General features: G+C 40.1%; 1 protein-coding gene across 20 annotated transcripts in view; it reads right to left on the reverse strand.

The window, feature by feature from the left end:
- The window catches only part of Nebl (nebulette), a 365,241-nt gene that overhangs the window by 120,799 nt on the left and 220,805 nt on the right, over positions 1-23,637 (reverse strand). The window contains exon 1 of one of the 20 annotated variants that reach the window (XM_052728298.1): positions 2,369-3,518. The exons of the other annotated variants lie outside the window; for them this stretch is intronic. The gene's annotated coding sequence lies outside the window, so the exon portion shown is untranslated. Of the gene's footprint in view, positions 1-2,368; positions 3,519-23,637 lie in introns of those variants that run through there. 20 annotated transcript variants of the gene reach the window in all.

Consider the following 23,637-nt stretch of genomic DNA (forward strand, 5'->3'; position numbering starts at 1 on the left):
AATAGGGAAATAGTTATCTTATTAAGCATTAATATTATCTTCCAATTTAATTAATGTTGTCTCTCAAAGCTAGCATAATAATAATTTTATTATCCTTCAAGTGGTATTTTAGTTAAATGATTTATATTAGTGTAAATGTGAAAAACAAAAATTTGTAGAAATAAATGAGATGGCCCACACAAACTATCTTTTATGCGAGCTCTGTTTGATATTTTCAGTCGTATTATCATCCTACAAAAGGAATGTTTAAAAACTCTGGTTTACAACAACAAATCAATGACATTTATAGGTCTAAAATAAAAAAGGTATTTTTGTTATATATATAACCAAATACATATATATTACGTTCAATATTTGATTCAAAGTCCCAATGTTTAAACTATGTAGTATAAATCTATTATGTTAAATAATTGCAAGAAATAGAAAAAGTAAATAATATTGAGCCTTCTACTCAAGGCTTTATAATGTAATGGCTTCTTCATATTCTCCAATTGGAATTGTTTTAATTGCCATACAATGAGAAAATATAAAGACGTCATCTAAGCACAGAGTGCTGTGAGGGCTCAGAGAATGGAGGAAAAACTATTAGGAAAACTCTAAAGTTTCATACACGCATATAATGATGACTCAGCTTTTTGAAAGAGAGAAAAGAGCTCAAAAGACACCGTGCAGACACAGACAATGACACCACATACTATGGCCCCATAAGGAGCAAGTTCAGCATGACACGGGGAAGATGTAGGCAGAAAGAACCCATGAAAAGCAGACAAGACAGCCTCAAATGTCAAGCAGTCATTTTCATCCATCATTTCATCATGATGTTTTAAGCAAGCAACAGCATCTAAGTGCAATACGGAAAAACCAATCTAGCACCAGGGTAAGGAGGATGCGTTGAAGTAGGAGGAAAGAAAATCAGCGGGTCCCTGACAAATGGTGCAGGTAAAGGGTTGAGACCTAAGCCAAGGGCATTGAAGCTGTTAAAGATGAAGATCTGGGATACTTTAAGGATGTATGGGATGTGGTGTAAAGAATGAGAGGAGAAAGTAGGGCTGAGGTACTAAGTTGCTCTCAATTGCAGGAAAAATGGGCTCAGACATAGGTATGCTGAGGCCGGGATGAACTTACAAGGAACACTAGTCACCAGTTAGACATGCAAAGAGGAAGTCGCTACAACATGGAAGTGGCTGGGAGAGCCACTGCCCAGTCTTCAAGCCAGCACACAACCATTTTCAATAGCATTTCCTCAAGAAAAGTAATCCATCCTCAAAAGGACACTGAGGCCCCTTCACACAGAACAGAGGAAAAGGAACACTCGAGAAACAAGATCTCTCCTGAAACAAGCTAATTCTCTGTCTCTTCGGTTTCTTACTGATTTCCAAAAACTGAGCATTAATAGAATATTTCCTTAAAAGTATTTATTGAGAGACCATTACATAAATTATTAACTTGGAAAATAAAAAGACATATTATGTGCACAAAGAGCTTTTAAAACCTTCCACATACTCCTGACTGGTTATAAAAATGATAAATGTTTATAATTTACCAGGAAATAGTAAAAATGCACCCAAGCCAAGTGTTAAAAAGGTTTTTTAGAGACTGTTGAACTTTGTCAAATGCTTCTCCAGGGTCAGATGGCATATTTTATGAGTTTTTAATCATTATCAATAGCACATCAACTTTTTTGTATTAAAGACTTCCTCATATCAAACCACCCTTGCATTCTTGGGTTAAATGCTGATTGTGTACGGTAGGTTTTTCCTTGAGTGAACCTGAATGCAAGGATGTTTGAACACAAACAGATCAATAAATGTAACATGTCACGTTAACTGACCTGAAGGAAATGAACTGATCATCTTAACCAATCAGAAAGCGCCTTTCATGAAGTCTAACATCTCTTCCTGAAGAAAGCCCGAAAGGAACTAGAAATGGAAGAGATGGACCTCAACATAATAAACGCTATGAAGGACAGACCCACAGTATAGGGGCTCCTCAAATAAGTCAAAAGGATCCAGCTATACCACTTTGGGTATAAAAAAGGGAATAATCTGCAAAAACTAAGGAGAGTTGACCTTGTTCATGATAAGAGAAATGCACATTAAATATGAGACATAAAAGCATACATACTCTCAATGCATGCATGCATGCGCGTGCGCGCACACATGTGAAAGGGATACCGGAGAAGAGACTAGACAAGAAAGAGGAGGATGAACACAGAGGAAAGAGGAAGGTTGGACGTGATCAAAGTACAAAAGACATTTGAAAGAAATTGTCTACATTACACCCCCCAATACTGTCTGTGTATTATGAAAATATGCAAATAAAGGGGAAAATCCAAAATAAAAAAATTAAACGTTGGCCAAACACTGACCTTTTCTACGTGTTCTGCACTATTTCTCTGCAGGAACAAGTCCATAGCAGCAGCAAAGTTCCCATGCTTCCTCATATGCCTACTGATATCACATGATAGTAAATGCACCATGCATGGCAGAGTGAGGCTGAAAGTTGAAGGTATTCAAGAAGCAAGTGTTTTATTTACTCTGGCTTCACATAAATCTCCACACCAGTCACACATCTGCCATCATTACTACACATCAGGCATCTCATTGGTAACATAGAATCTAGGGCACTATGGACCTGGAAAAGCTTGGTGGGAAATGGGGTAGCATGCACATTTTGATATAAAATTAATGACCATTTCTCTTTTATACTGGCCTCCTCCAAATTGTTCGATTTTATTCCATTTTCAAGGTGTTTCCTTGGAGAGAAGCAAAAATCCTATTAATACCAGAGGGGCAGCTATTTATAACTTCTTAAAATCTGATAGGAGTAACTTAACCATGCTAAAAGAAAGGCATCATTATGAATCAAATTTAGTATGATAGAGAAATAAAGTTGGAAAGGTCTGTTAAAATAGTGATATGGTAATAGGATCCAAAGTAATATATTCAGGACACAACATCATGGTTAAAACAGATGCCAGAGTAAACACAAGAATTACAATCCAAGCACCATCATTTATCCACTCTGTAGGGTTGGGTAAAGTTATTGAATTTCTCCAAGCCAAGTATTCTTCACTGAAAGTGATGCAGCAACGAAGACAGCATCCTTAGACGGGCCTGATGGCGACAAAATAATATACTCGAAGTGCACTCAAATCAGTGCTTCTAAGTCAGTGCTTAAGAAATATTAGTGTTTCCACTTAACGTGATCATAATAAAGTAACAGGTCATGCACAGAAAAATCCTGAGCTCATGTGTTACCATACCAAGAATCTCAGCACTCAAGAACTGCTGAAGATAAGGTAGGAAAATCAAGAGTCAGAGGCCAGCCTGGGCTACACAGCATGATCGTATCTCAAAAGTAGGGGCGGGAGGTGTAGAAAAGGAGACAAGAGAGAGAAGGCGAGGGAAGAGCAAAGAAAAGGGGAAAATAGGGAACTAAGAAACAAAAGCAACATCTTTCTGGTGTTAAATCACAGAATTCTGGCTTTTTTTTCTCCCTCCATTACTATGAGCCAGTTCAAAAGTTTTAAGAGTTAGTTCTAAAAGTCAGATTTTGTTATTATATAACACCTTAACTAGTCAAAACTAACAAAATATTGTACAGCAAGAGAAATTATACAACCTGGGCCAGGTCCTTGCCTGAGAGCCTGGTTGCTGGTGTTTTCTGAGAGAAAAATCATAGCATCTTGAGAAAATCATCCAATACAGTAAGAACAGGTTCTGGTCACACTACTAACTCGCTAGGTGATCTCAGACCAGTTCGAACAACCTCGCTGAGCCCTTTTTTCTTCCTGTAAAATGGACTAAAGATAGCCTGTTCATACGATATCTCTCAAACGTCCATTTAAACTGGACACTCCTGTAACGGTGGGAATCAGCTCATTGCTCCTTTTATTTAAACGGCTTTGTTACACATGGCGGCCTCTCTATTAGCAGAGCTGAGTGACACCGAAGCATCCTCAGAATGGATGGACAGTTGGAAACAGGCCAGGGCGTGCACACTGAAGCATGAGGAAGAGCAGGCAGATTCCCTAACATAGAATTTATGGAGCACTGAAGGAAAAGGAATTAATGGAACGGCCTTCCTCATGTCCCATACCAAATGGGATCTACACGTAAAATTCAAAACCAGGGGGGAATTCCTTTATGGCTTAAGAGCGAGAAAGTATCCTCCGCTCAAAAGCAAAGCCAAAGAGGGAACTAAACACCATCTCAGTGTGGACAAAAGCTGAAGAATCCCAGGAATAAACTTCGCAAATGGCCTTCTACCAAAAAAAAAGATTTGACCTTTTCAATCAAAAGAGCAATAAAAACTGAAGCACAAGGTCCCATTTTTGCACCTTTTGAAATAGCAGAAATTCCAAAACTTTGATGACACACTGTGTTAACTGAGACTGAGGAGGAACAGGCTATATCATATATTACTGTTGGGAACACAAACAGCTCAACCCAGTGAAGGAGGGGAGGGGGAGATTTGGCAATCTCTACCAAAATTGCATATGCATTTGCTTTTTAACCCATCAGTCTCTCTCATAAAAACCAACCCCCAAGGGTATCACACTGGCAAAAACATGGGATGATAAATGTACATTATTATTCATTGCAACGCTAGTAATAGCAAAGGACTGGAAATGGCCCAAATGCCCATCAGCAAGGGACTGGCTAGAGAAACTGCAGCCTAGCCACATAATGAAGCTGTCAAAGGCACAAGGCAGACAGCCACATGCCTCAGGAGTGCTCTCCAGGATCAGCAGGAATAGGGAGAGGCAACTTCAGAAGACCGCATCCTCCACCAGTCACACAGCACAAGGGGAACACATACCATGTCAACACACAGGTCCACACTTCAAAAAAACAAAACAGCAGACGAACCAAAGGCAATGAAAAGGAGAAAGCCAAACAATTTCCAAGGGAACCGACTAGGAACGAAGAAATAGAGGCAAAAATGATATCTTTCCCAATGTAGTTCGTGTCAGAGTTTTCATTCTGGAAATCATGCAAACATTTTGTAGATTAAGCAATATACATAACACGCAAATGAAACAACATTAAAGCAACATTTAAATTAGGCAAAGCAAGTAGCATGGCCACACTCAGTGTCTGCAACATTGACAGGGTTTTTTCAAAATACTGCATTTTTCCTTCCAAAAATTACATGAATATACTGTTCACTTGTGTGTATCGAAGAAATGGCGTCCTACCAGCAGTGGATCCTAATCTAAATGATAGGAAGATGTTGTTTGAGACAGGATCTCACTCTGGAGCCAAGGCTAACCTCACACTAGCAATCTTCCTGAGTGCTGGGATTCCAGGAACACCAGGAACAGCAGACTATTTTTATCTTTCTATGTAAACATTCTGAGATGACCACAGAGAAGGTGAATGCCTATCTGTAATACAGGAACCTGAATTTATCAGATTCGTAAGAAAATGTATTAATTGGTGAGTAACTCTGTTCCAAGTGAATTTTTTCCAGTGGATGGTAAATTTAGAAAAATGAGGAAACTACACACACACACACACACACACACATACACACACACACACACACACACACACACACACACACACACACACACACATATGAAGGAATGAACCCACTGATTCTCTATTTACCTCTAGCCCAGCTCCCCATCTTCTTCAACCTCCCTGCTCCTTGTCCCAGAACACTCCCTAAATTCTACACCAGCTTCATTCAGTTTCTCTGAAGTCCAGCCCACAGAGGCAGGACAGGAGGTGAGAAAAAGGAGAAGACAAACATATTTCTTACCCACACTCCACCTGCTGTCCTGCAGTAGCTGAACCCTCACAGGAGCGACTGCTCTGGATAGTCCCTTCTCCATGACTCCAGTCCTGAACACGGTTCAGCCACACAGAGCTCATGCCGTGCAATCACTGGGCCCTTAACCAGTGGCACTACTCTGTAAACATCTGATACTTCCCCTCAGGTGAGGCAACTCAGCTTCCAGCTATCTTCTGACCAATATGGGAATACACACACCTGTGCATATGTGTGCACACAAAAGTACACACACCTATATACATATACACAAGCAAGCATACACCAGCACACACACAGACCTGTGTACATGCACAAACATATGCACACACAACTATACAGATATGCCCACAAAGACACAAACTTACATTTTAATGTTCATATAACTACATATAAACACAACACATATAAATATACAAAGCTACATAAAAATATACATGAGCACATGGGGGAGGAGAAGGCTATAACCAAATCTGACTACAATCTAATTGAAAGCTATACCTTTCCCAAAATTAAAGTAGGCCATAGTTCCCTAAGTAGGTTCCCAAAACTGTATGACTCTAAAATTTTATGCCTACAAATCAAATGTCTAGACATACTGAGAGACCAAAACCCACAAAGAAGCCACAGGCTCAGGAGACAGAGAGCATGTATCTGAAGGCCAGCATCCTGGACAGACTCCCCCTTCCACAGGTGGAAGGTGGAATTTGGGTTAAGCAGGTCCTTGCATCTCAGGTCTCCCTGTGCCAGTCAGCAAGATGGCTCAGTGAGAAAATACTGATGACCTGAGTTTGGTCCCCAGAACTCACAGGGCTGAAGGAGAGAAGGACCCCTGCAAGATGCCGCCTGATCTTCACAGGCACATGCATGCACACCTACTACATAGAGAAAAAGTAAATAAGGAAATGAGGGAGGAAAAAAGAAAACCAGACTCCCTGCGCCCTAACACCAGAACGGCCCCGCCTACCTCAGACAACGGATGTGAGGCTCCCGATACAGTCAGTGCTTCAGCACCATTAAAAGCAGGAGAGAGCCATTCTACTTAAGAAGTATGTGTGCAGGGATGCATCATAAATTCATACAGTGTTATTTCACTCCCTGACACCCTCCACACAAAAAAGCAAATTCATCCACCTAAGAGCACTCAAGACAGAAATGAACCTTGACAGAAAAATCTGGTCTATTCCTTCTAATCATCAAGGTTGCATCAACACCAGTTTGGACAGATGGGTATTTTGTTCTATTTTTAAAGACCTCCAAGGAAGGAAATTCTACAAACTCTCTTGGCAGCTGACGTGCCAATACACTGTGGGGCAACGTATGAATACACAGAGAGGTGAGGCGAGCTTCCAGAATGCACGCCATGTGCGTGCATGTGTGGAAACCTGCCTTGCATTTTGAAACTTTGAAAATCCTAGTCATCCTGATTACTCCTCTTTCATGTAGTTATAATTGGCCTCTCAGAAATCAGGTACCTTAAGTGAGGGGTAAGAGAGAAGGCTTCATGTGGTTAAGAAAGGCAAACAATATTTGAATAGTGACAAAGCAAATGATGGTCCCAAACTCACAGAAACAGAGTAATAACTGGGATAGGAGGAAGAGTGGGGAAGAGGGAACCAGAAGCATTTCTGCCCAGCACACGGCAGACACTTGAGAAGCACCATGAATGTTAAGTCAATGCATTCAGAGAAGAACCACCTGACCCATGTCAGGTTAATAAGAAATGATTTCTAGATATGCTATTTAAAGTGTCCAGAACACAGCTGATTTGAGGGCAAAATCTGTTCTCAGTTCTCAAATCTGTACTCAGTTCTCAAATCTGTACTAAGTTGCATGGTGACAGGCTATAAGAACCTGATCTTGGCCGGGTGGTGGTGGCTCACGCCTTTAATCCCAGCACTCGGGAGGCAGAGGCAGGCGGATCTCTGTGAGTTCGAGGCCAGCCCAGTCTCCAAAACGAGTTCCAGGAAAGGCGCAAAACTACACAGAGAAACCCTGTCTCGAAAAACCAAAAAAAAAAAAAAAAAAAAAAAAAAAAGAACCTGATCTTGATCGACACAAATGAACTCTGACTTCCTACTACACCCAAGACCTTATCCTATCCAGGAACCAAGCACAAATAAAAGGAGAAGACGAGTGCTGAGTGAGCTGCATCCTAGCTCCTCCCTAAGGCACTAGGAAACATTCACGGGCTGTATGAAGGCCGTATGTAAACTTCCTTGGTCCCCTCAACTAGGTCTCCAGCGTTTGAAGAGTTATTTCTCCATATGGGTCAATCCTTGGACATCTACTAACTACAAATTTTAAATCAACTATTTTTTAAAATATTTACTATTTTGCTCCCAGAAAACATTTAGCAATACCTAGAGACATTTTTGATGGCCCCAGTTAGGAATGCTCACTGGCATTGGATAGAGACCAGAGCCATCCCATAACACACAGCAGATTGCCCACAAGAAAGAATTATTTGACCAAAGATGCCACTGATTCCAACATTGAGAAATCCTAGGTTTGAATCCTTTCTAAAATACTTTCGTGGACCATAAAAAAAGTTTTGTATTTTAAAATTTTAAGAGAAGAAAGATAAGCATTTGTCTTCTGTCCTCACCTTGATTACTAACTCATGAAATATTTACTTAACACCAATAGCCCTTCACTAGGCACACAAAATAAGGAAAACATAACAATGCCCTTATAAAAACAAACCAGTTGTACAAAAAAGTATGAAACTCGGGGTATCTTGATGAAACAGTAAATCAAAGCCCCCATCTCCACACCCACAACAACTACAACCGGAAAGCAGCCAAGCACATAATGACCTTAGTCACTTCTTGGGGGAGATGAGGGCTTGCATCTGTGTGCATGTAAGTATGGCGGAGTGCACATTGAGACCAGAGGTTAAAATCAGTAATCTCAGGCACTCTTCACCTTCTTTTTTGAGACAGTCTCTCTTACTGAACTACAGCAGACCAATGCACCCAGACAAGCTGGCTAGTAAACCCCAGGACTCCCTTGTGTCCATTTTTCCAGCATGAGGATTATAGCTATATACCACAAGTCCAGCTTTTTACAAGGCCCTGGGAATCTGAACTCAAGTCGGCATAGCAAGCCCTTTACTAACCAAATGGTCTCCCCAGCCCAGATTTTAGACATTTCTGATTAAATGAGTAGGACTGAGAACACACTGGGCCTCCTGGGATAAACCTAAAGTCTTTTTTAAGTAAGTTTTTGTTTTTTTGTTTCTTTTTAAGGAATGTGATACATGTGCAATTGGAGGAGAATGGGTGGGGGCGATTTGGTGTCATATTCTTTCTGGAACACTGCAGCATTTCTCTAATAGAAGATATAAATGCTAGTTCAGTTCCAGGTCAGCCAAGAAGAGCTAATGCAACTGCAATCCAGCTGAAGTAATAAAACTGGAGGTGTGAGAACCCTGAGCTCTGTAACTTAGAAGAAGGTATGACAGAGATTCCCTGGCTCCTCACTTCCTCTTTTCCCAGCTTGCTTCCCCACCCATGAACGTCACCTATTCTAGGGCTACAAGTAAGCCTAGAAGCCTTCTATCTAGCTCTGTTTTTTAAAAAAAGAAAATTTAAGTAATGTACATAAAACTTTAAAATCCTACCCCAGGCCTGGCCCCTAGGGTCCTTTTCCAGAGGCAGACAATGTCACTATGTATCACATATCTTCTTCTGCAGCTACTCAAACACATATGTGAATACAGAAGCTTTTATATTTCAGACAGAAGTGGGCATATACAACACAGACTGCTGTCTGTTTTCCTTTTACTGATCAATCTCCTTTCTTCTGTGGCTCAGGTATGTATAGTCCATTTGTATCAACGTTAAGATGGCTCCTTGGAGCACTGTACAAAGCAAATGCTTATTTTCCTCTCTCACAGTATCTGGAGCCCTGTCCCCTGGAAGCCTTTCCCTGGACCATTTCTCTTCTGTCCATCAGTCACTGTACTTCTATACTCTACCCAACAAGTTTGCCTTCTTCCAGAGTGGCTCATCTGACTTACCTCCTTTTGCAGAAAGCAGTCTGCTTCATGCTAAGTACCTTCTGGATAATAGCAACACTTTGAAAAGAGACTTGATGAACTATGTTGAACCTATTACTAGAATTTTAGAGAGAGCAATCACAGAAGAGATTTCTAAAGTTGAATAGAGGCTGTTGAGATCACACCATTCTGAGTTTGCAGTCAGCCTTCTTGGTTATGGGCTCATGCAGGAAAATCCACACCCAGAAGGCTCCTTTGAACTGATGATATTTTTAGCAGGTTTTCTTCTCCTGTAGCTAAAAGCCCAATTATTCTTCAAAAAGCTCTCAGGTTATTCACAATCCTCTTATTCAGCTGGGAGACTGGGAAGGGTGAGCCTGCTGTCTATTCATGTGGGTCACTCATAAACAAGTTTTTGTAACACACATCCTCACCATTCTGAGACCTGTTACTAGCAAATTGAGAAAGATCAGAAAAGAACATTTTTTGTTTAACTAAACTCTCCATTATGCCTCCTATGAAATCCTATATACGATATGAAAATACCAGTATCTCCTCATCAGATGCACAAAAGTTGCCTGAGTGCCCACTAGTGTTGTTTGCTCCATTACAGGCAGAAATGACTGTTCCCCTTTTACCTGGGGCAGGATTGAGAGAGGCTTATTCCAAAATTATTGCCAGTTTGGGAACAGAGCTGAAGAAAACACTAAAATCTTGTGGTAACACAGAGCTCTTGGCTTGACTTCACAAGTGAGGAGCATTTGCAACCCTCTAGGAAACTTGACATTTTCCTGAAAGGGCTTAAACAAAGTTGTGATTTGATTAGATGAAATTCTGCATCTTTTACAGTCCCTTCCCCCTCCAACCATGACCACCTTGTTTTTACTTGCCTAAGGTAAGTGCCAGCACATAAAGAGTGTGCCAGATGCTCAGCCTGTATACCTGTGTGAAAATGATCCTCAGTTGGTCCCAAGGCAATACAGTATCACATATTATATTCTAGGGATTTCTATCACATTCTATTCCTAAGAGGCATATTACTATAGGACTTAGCTCAGAGAAAGAAATCTATGTCTCATTGGCTGAGCTAGCCTGGAAGGGATTTTTGGATGGAACCAGGAGGGCTGGGCAGGTAAATGGGAATAGCATGAGGCCTTGCATTCTCAAGAATCTGAGGCATTACTGCCAAATCTGCAGCAATCAACTGAAAAGTAATGCCAAGTAGGCTCTGTTAGCAATATTCAGAACAGAAGAATGCAGATGGAGAGTAACCACAGGTCAGTTTCATTTTGTGATTAAAACAGACATAACCTGTATTTCTGTCCATCAAGTGAAAGCCCCCAGTGAACATCCAAACACAGAAACAAAAGACACAGAGCCTCCTCTATTGAACAAGCGCACAATGAGTGGTAAGGGTAAATGAGGGGGGAGAAGGCTCCACAAAATGGGAGCAAAGAGGGAAATGGAAATGATGATGGGCTAAAGGAGGCCATAGCAGTGGAGAGACATGGAAGAGAGTCAGACAATTGCTTCAACATGACTGATGACCACAGCTGGGATTGAGTAGTAGAGGGGGACCATGCTTTATCCCTTGGCAACTGGATGTCTAGTGTAGACACTTAACACGATAAATTAAGAAGAGTCAGGGGAATGGGGAAAGGGTTCAAGTTTCAGATTTAATGAACTTCAGATACCCATAGGACATGGAAGTTGATTACAAACTTTAACCTTTCAAAATTTATATTAACTTTAAATTATTTCTATCAGAACAAATAGATCTTTTCTCCATGGGGATTTTGCTAAAAGCTTGAGAATCCTAACAACAAAAGAGGGTATCATCAAACATGGGAAAAGTTCACAGCAGCAGATGATGTTAATAGACCCACTACACAAAGAGAGTGAAGACTATCAATTCATAATAAATAAGAACATGAATGAGTTGACTGTACTTTAGTCCCAAGAAAAGGGGAGCCTAACTAAAAATGAGGCACCACCATTCAACCAAAGCAAAACCAGTAGTAGCACGTCAAAGCTGTACCACTAGGACTGGTGTGATGGTTCCGCCATTAAAGGCTAAGCTCACAACCAACTCATCAAATACCGCAACAGTCGTAATTTCAACCACATGAGTACACCCATGTAAATGTCCTCTGCTCATGTAAACATAAAATGTCTCTAGAGAAAGAATGCACAGATGGCTTCAGTGTGGTGCCGGAGCCATGGCTCAGCCTAGCCAGCCACACAGCCAGAATCCAATTTTCAGTCTTACGGCCTTGAGACCTTATACAAATAATGGAAGTCCTCAGAGGCCATGTTTTGCAGACTCTCTCAGCTCTTCCTTGTGAGGTATGGTCATTTTTAGATGGGTATGATTGTGTGTATATATCAAATGTGAGCTTCTTATCTGCTCAAGAGAAATAGGACATGGAGGGGCTAGGGAATGATGCAGTTAATAAAGTGCATGCCTAGCATGCATACAACCCTGGGTTCAATTCCCAGCATTAAATAAACTGAGCAAAATGACTCACACTTACAACACTTAGAAAGCGAAAGCAAAAGGGTTAGAAGTTCAAAGTCATCCCTGACCACACAGCAGGCTTGAGGCTAGCCGGGACTACACAGATACTATATTGAAAAAGGAAGAAAGAAGAAAGAGAAAGGAAGGCCAATGTAGTCTACATACTAAGTTCAACTTTGCTGGAAGCGACTCTTGAAAAAGAATTTAAGTCCAGTAAACTAATTTAGTAATATGTTTAAATTCAATCTGCCCAAATTAGTATCATCTTGATGAGTAATCAATATTAAATTATTAACCAAACCAGTTTCATATTTTAAAGATAACTCTGGAAAATCACTATACAATATGTCCCATCCCAGAAATAAAATGCTATGAGCAATACTTGAGGAGGATATAAAATGTATATTGAAGTGATCCATAACAGTATCTTTCTTTATCTGAATTGAGTATCAGTTTTTAGTTTAAATTCAGTAGAACTGAATGTTCAGGTTTTTAGTTACAGTAGCCACTCTTCAAGCACCACACATGGCATGCAGCAGCAAATATGAACAACTCGGTGCTCGGTATTGAAACAAAAAGTGCAGAAGCTGGGGATGTGGCTCCACGGCACACAGCTTGCCTAGAAGATCCAACGCCCAGGCTCTATCCTAGCACCAAACAAACAAACAAATAAGTAAATAACAATTGAAGAGTGGAAGAGGAGTTCTCAGTGGAGCTGGCACTTGCTTTGAAAACATGAGGGCCTGAGTTCAAATCCCAAACACCCATGTAAAAAGCCAGGTGCAGCGGCACACGCATCTGTAAACCCAATGCCATGGGGGACAGAGAGAGTAGGATTGCTGGGGCCTGCTAGACACATACCAGATTCTGTAAGAGACCCTGTCTCAAGGGAATAAAGTAAAAAGTGATAAAAAAAAAAAAAAAACAGGACACCCGATGTCCTCCTCTGGCCTGCTCACATGCACAGGTACTCATAGACACACATACACACACACACACACACACACACACACACACACACACACACACACACACACACACACACACCACATACATAGCACAAAAGAGAGACATTCTCTGAGAATTACTCTAGGCAGTCTATAAACTACAGTCTATAGCATCACTTGTAGACAAGCGATGGATGCCCTTTACAGCAAAACCTCTCAAATAAGTTGCCTCTATTCATTGTTCCCATCCATCACCTCCTCTCTTGGCCTCTGCTTCCAAACTCATCTTAATTCTTGGTCATCACGTAAGACTCCACTCTATGTGTTCTCTTACCAGACCTTCTCGGGCTGGAGAACCCCTTTGCACCCTGGCTCTGGCTCTCGTCTCTGTTGACACTCTCACTTGGTGAGTTCATCTCCTTCCAGGACATTAAATACCATCTAGCTACTGATGATGTCCAGCTCCATATCTCCTTTCCTGACTTGCTCCCGACTTTCAGACTACTAAATAAAAGAGCTTTCAGACTACTAAATCCTCTGCTTGGATGTTCATATGCAACCAAGTGAAGTAGTAAAATGTTCTCACTTCTTCTTTCCCAGTCTCCTTCATCTAAGTCAAATGGGCCAACCAATTATCCATTCGCTCAAACCCTTCATTACTCACAGGGCTTCCTCGTGTTTTTGTTAACTCTACTCTCAAGATGAAACCTGAGTCTTCTTTTCCCCGTATCTATTGGTATTCTATTGTTCTCCTGATGAAAACCACATCACCTTGTCTCTCTTGCTTCACATAATCCATTTTTTCTAAGTATTAGCCCAGGCAATATTTTGAAAATGAAAATCAAATCATGTCACAATATCTACTTGAAAACTCCCTATGGTTTTCATTGCCATCAGGAAAACTGCAAGTCTTTACCTCCCCTCTGTTTAGTTTTTCCTCTCACACCCTATGCCACTGTGCTCTTCCTCACTTTGACTTCCATGCCTTCAACATTCCCAACTCCTTCTTGAACTAGAGCTGTTACACTTGATACTCCTGCCTTGAGCCCAAGTGGATGTCTTCTACTTAGAAGGGAATCAAGATGGGCATTGTGATGCATGCCTACAAACCTAGCACTTGAGAAGCTGAGGCAGAGATTTGTAAATTCAAGGCAGAGCCTGAAATATTGTGGTAGGACCTGGCTTCAGCAAATAAACTCTCTTGCAAAAAAATAAATAAAGAGAATGAAGTAAATCAAGAAGATCAACAGAAGACACAGAAATCACCCTTACAAATGACCCTGTACCTTGAATGGCACGCATGAGCATATGTGGTTAATGCAGAACCCTAATTAGAAACCACAGGTCTAGAAAGATATTAACTGGAAAATAAGCAAATCTAGCTATACTACACACACACACACACACACACACACACACACACACACACACACACACACACACAGCTATTTTATATCTGCAACATTATAAACTATCCATGTCTATTGAATAGAGAGTCACATCCATATTCTCTATGAAACACAAAAATTAAAATCTGCGTCCATCAGTGAATGATGGGAAAGAAGTTCTACTTGAAAAACCGAGCACAACTCTGAGCAAACAATTGCTTTCAAGTTTACATCTAAATAATCCATAATTCTCTCAACCATTCTTCTCCCAGAAGAAAAGATGTGTCATCCAGCATTTCAGCTCAAAATGAACGCACCAAAATTCCCATGGAAGGATGTTGCTTAAGTATGACAAACACACCACGATTCTCAGTCCCTTCCAAACAGCTGGTGGGTTTTAAATGCCTCAGATGCTGGAGGGAGCAGGGTGTAGGATCTTTAACACATCTTTAAACTGCAAAAGTGATATGTCAGAATTGATTCTGTTTATTCTAGTCTACCATGAACTATTAACATAAGGGGCTGGGGATATATCAGTACATAAATAAATAAGTTTATAAATAAAAAAACACTTTGTTTTTGAATCTAATAAACAGACAAAGCAGAATTACAAGTATAAGAGATCAAAGAGAACCCCCTTTAGACACTGATGAAGATATAGGACAGAGTGCTGTAGATCAGTGAGCAAGAAAGACTATCAACCCTTGTCCTCTGTGACAGTTCTAGAAAGGGTCTAGGCCTCCTTGAGAGAGAGGGTCCACAATATGGGGTTAGGGGCTCAGCCTGGGGAAAAGTCCTGTATTACAGGGCATAGAATTTCAAGTCATTCATACAAAATTTTCCTTGCTAATAGTTTGTTATTTGTACAACAGTTTATTAGAATGAAAGTTTTAGTGAAAATTGTTACTTATCTGTAAAATGCTATTGAAAATCCTATCATTGATAAAAAGGAGTTTCAATAGACTTGTTTTTTACACCTACTAGGTGCAGTTAAATAAATCATTTCATTTATCGATATTAATGGTTGTGCTACTTTTCTACATGTGTTTCCTAGCCAAGGAAATTTTTTGAAAAGAACAAAAGTTGAAAAGTGTAACCTCAGCAATCACTAACTTTGGGGACTTATCCCCTGGCACAACTGTTCATACATATGCATGTTTTCATCACATATGCAGACAGATGCCTTTGCATTTATTTGAATACTTGCATAAATATTAATGTGTATAAATGCTTGCATGCAGAAACTCCATTTATGAAATATCCAACTGCATAAATTAGGAACATTAGATACTTGCTGCATTAACACTACATAAAATACATGCAATTTGCAGGACTGGAAAAAAAACAAAAAACAAAAACAAAGCACAACCCAGTGGAAGAAACCTGATTCTCTCAATAAGTCTGCCATGCCATGGGCAGGAACTAGGTTTTCTGTGAAATGTAGAGAGCCTTTTGATGACTCATAATCCAGTGTCTATACAGATACTCTGGTCCAAAAAAAATATGAATGTCCTTTTGAGGAGAAAATTTGCAAATTGTTACCTATGACCCCACAAAGTACATTTTTTTTTGGTCACCAAATGACCCCAAGAGCTAGCTTTTCACAAAGAGTGTGACTCCAAAGTAATTGCTACAAACCATCATCTTCAAAACTTCTCTGAAAGGTTGCCAAATAAAAGGCCAGGGTCAGGAGGAGGATATCTTCCCAAAAATTATCTGTCAAGGATGTTCTGAAGAACTCTAAAATAATGTAGGCTGTTGTCATTTGCTCTTGGTTGCCCATCAGAACGTGATGGTAAGACCCAATTGCTGAAGACACCATATACTCTGGTTACAGGGAGAAATCAAGTCGGCACTGACCAGGAAGCTTCCTCCCTGCTGACTAGTTTCCATAATATTGGAAGGTGTTGTGGGTATTCGTTCCACCAATAGCAGAATGGAGAACCACTGTGGCTGTTTACTTTATTCTGTATCCATGGGTGAATGGAACCAGCAGTCTGATCTCCAACCACAAGAGAGAGTGAGCATGTGCTCTCTCCTCAGTTTTAAGCAGTCATATAACACACCAAGAGACCATATCCTAAGGCTGGTACTCCAAAGCTATTTGTGGAACGAATACCCACAACAGGAAGGTGATATGCAGACTGCTAGGAGAAAAACGTCATCAACTGTCTTACAAAGCTATGAACACTGTGAACTACAATAATGGCCAGCTTGGCAAGATATTTTCATAGGTATAATAGTGGCATAAATGTTATGGGAGTAGTCAATTGCTTTCTGATTAGATTTAAAGCCACTTCTACAAGAGAAAATGCATGTGTAGTCCTGTATATCTGGCTGAGAGCCCATGGTTTCGGAGCTCAAAGACTCTATATGAACCTAGTATTATTATTCTTCTGAATGACCATAGATAGTATCAAACTGTTGTCTAAACTAGTATCTCTCTACCCATAGATTAGTGTACATCTTGGACCACATCAAATTTTTTTGTGCAATGGATGGCAGTTAATACAGAAGCTCATAGGTCAAAGTGTAGAAATAATAAGTCTCCAGATGGTGTATAGCCACAAATGGGACAGTTTTTTGTCACATTTCCTCCATGGGCTCAGGGACCATTCCAGAAGAAGGGATGGTGAAATCATAAAAATCAGGCATTGGGAAGGACTGCAGCAAACATCATCTGGACATGACAGGACTATGGCACTCACAAGCCCCACCCCGAGCTGAGGAGCCATTTGTAGTTCACGGCTTCTCCAGGAGAGTAGTTTTTCTTTAACAATATGGCTCCTGATAGGTTGACCCATGGTGGATGGCCCCATACCCATGGAGTTTAAAATGAACCCAGGGGGACTTATAAAAAGGAAACAACTACAACAGAAGGAAGAGAAGTTGGGAAGGGGTGGAGATGAATCTAGGAGGAGATACAGGAAGGAACAGGGGATAAATATGATCAAAATCATTGTATCTATGTGTAAAATTCTCAAAGAATTAAGAAACATATTGTAGTTTTTAAGTTACTTGTACACCCTTGCATATATGATTCATTCTCAGGAGGGACAGACAAATATAAAGTCTAAAAGTTATAAAAGAAAATACAATAAGTTTCCTGGTTTAGTAAATCTAAATCTATTCAACTATAATTGGCAGTTGGTACCTTCTACCCATCCCCACCGGTTCTCAATGAGAGATATCTATTACTCTTATTTAGGCAAAAGGAATGTTTATGTAGTCGTTTCCTCGAGACCATTCGGTGTTTCTCATTTAAGTATATGTACAGCTGGCTATATCATAAATTTTACTATCTCTGTTTTTGTACCTGTTGTCCAAGTACAGTTGGACTTTTAAAGTAGTTCCCATTAACTATGAAAAACAAAAACAAGAGAGTCTGCGTTTCAGATTTGAACCTTTTGTGTCTAATTTTTGATGTTACAGCAAAGTCTCACCTCTCGCCGCAGCCTGGACATTAGTTTCATTTGTGACTCCACAGACTGGACATTAGTCTCATCTGTGACTGATCCAGACTCAACAATAGGACTGCCACCAAAGCCAACGGAAAAGAATTCCCTGTCCAAACTGCTATTCCTGCTACAGAATGCCTGCTTCTCCCCAGAACTCTAGTTCAGTTCTCAGAAAAACCTGCCTGTGTAATACAGCTTAAAAGATCTACCCTGCTTTCCATATAAGGGTATGCATACATCAGACGGACTTTCTGTATACACACACACACACACACACACACACACACACACGCACACGCACACGCACACGCACACTGATTACACACATTTCTAGTTTGCTGCAGGGAGTGAGTACACATAACTGAATTCTAATCAGTGAAATATGGATAGGTGTGATGTATTCAGCTAGCCAGGTCAGTCCCTGAACTCTTTCACAGTCCATGACTCCTTCTCTTCACTTGAATGCACGTTGGATGCAGTTCATCCAGTGGCCAGCAGAGGCATTAGACTGAAAAGGCCTAGATCTCTGAATGACAGCATGGAGTAGAGCCGTTTAGCCTCCCTCCCTGCTACCAACTCATTGGCCTATGAGTGAGAAGTAAACTTTTATTGTGCTTAGATCTCAGAACCACCTGTTTAAGTGAGTCCCTTCCTGGTTCACACAGTACAGCTGTTATCATCTACAATGCACCTAATGTCTCACTAGCATTATGAGTTAGTAACTCATATGAATACTAACATAGTGTATTAGATAATTTTGCACCAGTGTAACCAAAATACCTAACACAGCAACTTGAAGGAGAAATGAAAATCCCACTGTTTCTGAAGGTTCAGTCAACAGTGGCTTTCCCTCAGGTGTTTGCATACAGCATCATGGTGGCAGGAGCATATGACAGATGGCAACTGTTCCCATCATAGAAGACAGGAAGGAGAGAAATACAAGCGGCAACTAGGGATAATAGACCCTAAAGCTGATCCCAACAAACTACTTTCTCCAGTTTAGCCCCTCCTCCTACATTTCCAGATCCTCCCCCAAAATAACCATTTCAGTAACAAATAGTCAAATCATGAACTCTGGGGGGACATTTCAGATTCAAACCATAATATAAACACATATTTAAGACATTGGGAGCAAAATGAAAGGTAAGGAGATCCAGGAGTGTGGAAAATTGGCCAGGACCTCACAAGAGTTTGGTTGGAAATGAATCTGGAAATAAACTCACAGGTTGTACACAGTGAAGCAAAGTGCACATACAGTTTTGTTAACCTTTTAAAACACTTATTTAATGCCAATAACACCAAGTACCCTGTCTAATGCTAATGTTAAAAACATGGCAAGCCACAACCCCTAAGTCAAGGAACCACGGTCTAAGCAGTGTTCAACACTGTGGGAGTATTTTGAAAGTCTCCTAATGGGAATATCTATCATCTCCTATAATATGTGGGTTTGGTATATAATATACTATGTAGAGATCCATAGCAAATCACAAAACAAATTCATTTCTAGATGAAAAACAACAGAAAATTTGAATTTGCCCAAGAATGTGCTAAATATGACAAACAGCACCTGTGAGCCAACACATTAAAACTAACATTCACTAATGCTGCACGTGACTGTCAGCAGATCTTTATCAAAATAGCTAAGCACAGCATGGAAAGACAGATGATAGACACCAAGACACAGACATCCACCTCAGTGGATACCTAAACATATTTACATCACATGGACTCTATCACATCTCCTTTGTAACAATGCTGGGTAGTCAAAACCTAGCCTGGTGTGTCGCTTATTTCTTTTCTTTGTGTTTGTTTGGACACTGCTGGGGATGATAGAGGCAAGCTCATCATGCTAGACACAGTACTCTACCAATGAGCAACATTTTGGCAAAGAATAATATGGAATCTATATGTTTTAATATAGTAGAAGCAGAATTAAAATGCTATCATTGCCTTTTAAAATTAAAGTATAAAGTTAAAGTAGAAATGAAGATTCTCTTTGCTTATATCTTAAATAAGCCTGATATTTATTATAACACTTAGAAGGATGCAAAGCACTGTTAGAGTATTATCTGAAAACAACCTTAGGATCCTCATCATAAACTGGGAAGCAATTTATTTGTGAACTTATAATAATACATGTTGTGCCAGACTGAACTAATAAGATTTTTTTTTCACCTAGAAAGCACCAGAAGCTTTAGTTCAGCATGCTATTCTCATTAAAAATATCAACTTCTTTCAGCAGTGAGAAGTCTATAATGGATACTAGCCTCTAGGAAAACTTAACAACATCATTTAATGAAGATATTAAATACAGAACCATGATAATCAAAATAACATTGCTCCTAGGAAATCCAAATAAAATAAATGGGTGCAAATGGTAATAAATTCAGAAAACAGAAATACTGCTGCTATTTCTGAAAATATAAAATGAAGTGACTCCTGAGAACATTCCCATGCCAAACTTCTCAATTTTAGTTTCTTACATAATAACAAAACTAGCATTACCATGCCAACTCTTTTACTTATATCCTAAAAGTAACTATTTAATTGTCATAAAAATCTTGCAAGGTAAGTATTTTATTTCCATTTCATTTATGGATGTGGAAACCACCATGATGAAGTGGATGAAGAAGGGTTTGTTCAAAGCTGGGTATTTTAGGGTGATGGAGGTACTTAACGGCGATAGTGGAGGCTTTGTGTGCTGGTCCACACTTGTAATCCCAGCTACCTAGGAGGGTAAGGCGAGTGATTCAGAAGCTCAAGTCTGAGCAGCTTGGCATGCTCTTGCCTTAAAATGAAGTTTTAAAAGGCTTGGAATGTTAGCTAAGTAAAAGAATATTTACTTAAGATATGTGAAGGCCCAGGTTCAGTCTCCATCAAAGAGCAAAAAAAGAAAAACTGAACTCAGTCTCTAAAATACACTCTATTGCCAAACTGTCTCAGCTAAAACGTGGTGGACCACAGTGACGATGTAGCTGGGATGGGCAGAACCCCAGCTCAGATGGCTTGTGATGAGAGCCCATGCCTTCCATGTCCAGAATCACATAGTTACCTATGTCTCTTCCCACTTCATTGTACCGTTTTTTGATCTGGTGTCACAGCAACAATTAAGTGTGAGCTTCAAACTGATGGACAGTTTCTTCTCTAGTATACAAACATTCCAAAAAGGAGAAAGCCAGCTGCCTCTCCTTTGGCAAGTTCCCATTCTATCCAAATAAATAATGCAGTGTTTCCTGTTTTAATTCTCTTTAGGATTACTGCTCGTGGTGGCTTCATTTTTGCCTGCTCTAATTATTCCCTATACTAACCTTCAAAATCTTCTTGTAATTCAACACCGTTAATAGATTTGAGCACTCACCCACCTTATGAAGAAGGGGAGGTTAGCCTTTTTTCAGCATTATATGTCATTTCAAATATTCTTTGCAAGAACAAAACATTAAGAAATCTTGACCTTTCATAAAACATCCCATTTTTTTCTTTCCATATTATTAATCCCCCATTTCAAAAAATAGCATTTGGGGAGGCCTGGGAATTATTATCACCACTTTGCTCTCCATTTATGACCTGGAAGGATTCAAAAGAACAGCTAAGTGCAGCCTGATGACATACATGCATTCTCCCCCTCCCCCACCAGGGCACACACATTTCCCTGGCTCTCTTCAACCAGAAGAAACTGCTTTTTTTGTGTGTGTCTCCATTATATTTTAATAAAATTACAAAAGGCCGAAAAGGAAAGCCAGTCTTCCCTCCATGCTAGCATCTCCACAGAGTGGGCTCAACTTCACATTTTCAGTGTAGTGCCTTTCTTCTGAATCATACAAAGAGCTTTCACCCATCATGCTTTTGTTGATCCTCCCAACTTAAAATAAGCATCACATATTATCATTCCCATTTGAGATGGGCATAGTGATTGAGATGTAATGCCTGGCTGACATAGATCCTTTCAAAGTAGGAATGGCCTTGGGAACTTATCACATGATCCCCACATTGTAGGAACTTATTTCTTGAGTCTTTCCTATATCTTGCTATAAGGCAAAACTAAGTGCTGTTGTTTTTAACTAGGATCAGGTCCACAGGTCCCTGCACACACAAAGTGATGTTATTTGAAACTATCCAATTACTAGGGTTTTATTTATTTACATTCTGACTTTAGGAATCCAAAGTAAAAAGAAGTATCTTCACAAAGTGACTGGAAAAGATGTTTCCAGCATCCCAGTAACAACAAGGACCCAGGGTCGTGTCTTGTAGCATCTCTGTCCAGTATGTTAACCTGTGCTAGCCACTGTCTAGGGTATCTGGTCTGTGTTATAAGCAAGAGATAGTTAATGTCTGTATCAAAGCCAACTGCACTGTGGTTTGTCATCCAAAATTCAGAAATGTCATCCATAAGAACAAAAGTTTAGCTTAATCTGTATGCTGGCTTAATAATAGGTTTACATGAACAGCCCACATTTCAGACACTTTACTTAACTGAGACTTCTCTCCACATTTGGTTGAGAAGGAATGCAGCCCCTGCATGGAATGTTGCATGCATACATATTTATGTGGTTTGACACACTCAGACCTGCCAACCTGAGACTGTCTAAGCCTCACTTGTGTCACAGTGAGAGAGTAAACACATTGCCCTAATTACATACTGTATGGATACCTTAGTTCAACGTTTGCCACTCAATTTTCTAAAACCATGCAATAAAATTGTTCAGGTTACTTTTTAAATTTTTTCATGGCTTAAACATACAGAGGTGAAAAAATACATTTTTTCTTTTAGCTTCCAAAGCATACACTCACAAATACTGAGGCTATAATCACCCCAAGTTCAACACTCAGACCTAAAGAATTCCAAGATTCAATGGTGACAATTACAGCAAAATCCAGCCCATAAGGGGCCGAGTTACAACAGTCCTAGGTAATGTACTCCCAACACTGAAATAGATAGCGATCCTAAATTTCAATTTGTTCCCCTAATAAAACTGTTTTTTAGTTATCCCTCCAAATCTCCAGGATAAAATCAGCCTTTGCAGCACATAAACATACCACACAGTCTCCTTCCTGACAGGAGTGGTAGGTAGTTCTTTCTGTTCTCTACTTATCGCCAACTCGTCTTCTACTCACTCCTTCTTAAGAACTCATCTCACAACCTCATCTGTCAGTGATTTATAATCACCACCACACTCCAGATAAGGGTAGGTGCCTTCTGCATTCCTGAATCCTTAAAGTCTCGTCTGTCTCCTAACCCCTGTCCCAGGCTGTGTTCTGTGATCTAGGCTGAAGACTGTGTACAGACCTTGAATCCACAGCCCCTCACATGGTGCTAAGCACAGAGCAGAAACCTTGCAACAAAATGTGTCATGAAAGGGAATCATCCTGACAGAGAGGTAGGATTAAACATTTTCATGGTATCACATAATAAACCTCACTGGAGAAGCCTGGGGCAATGCAAAGCCTTCCTATATCCCAGCACACTTGGAAACAGTTCACAGGGAGAGTCTAAGTGAATGATATAAGTCAGTATCTACTGTTAAGAAATTTGAAACTTTGAAAT

This window comes from Peromyscus californicus, unplaced genomic scaffold (assembly GCF_007827085.1).
Source record: "Peromyscus californicus insignis strain IS unplaced genomic scaffold, ASM782708v3 Scaffold_8__1_contigs__length_139910024, whole genome shotgun sequence".
NCBI lineage: Eukaryota > Metazoa > Chordata > Mammalia > Rodentia > Cricetidae > Peromyscus > Peromyscus californicus.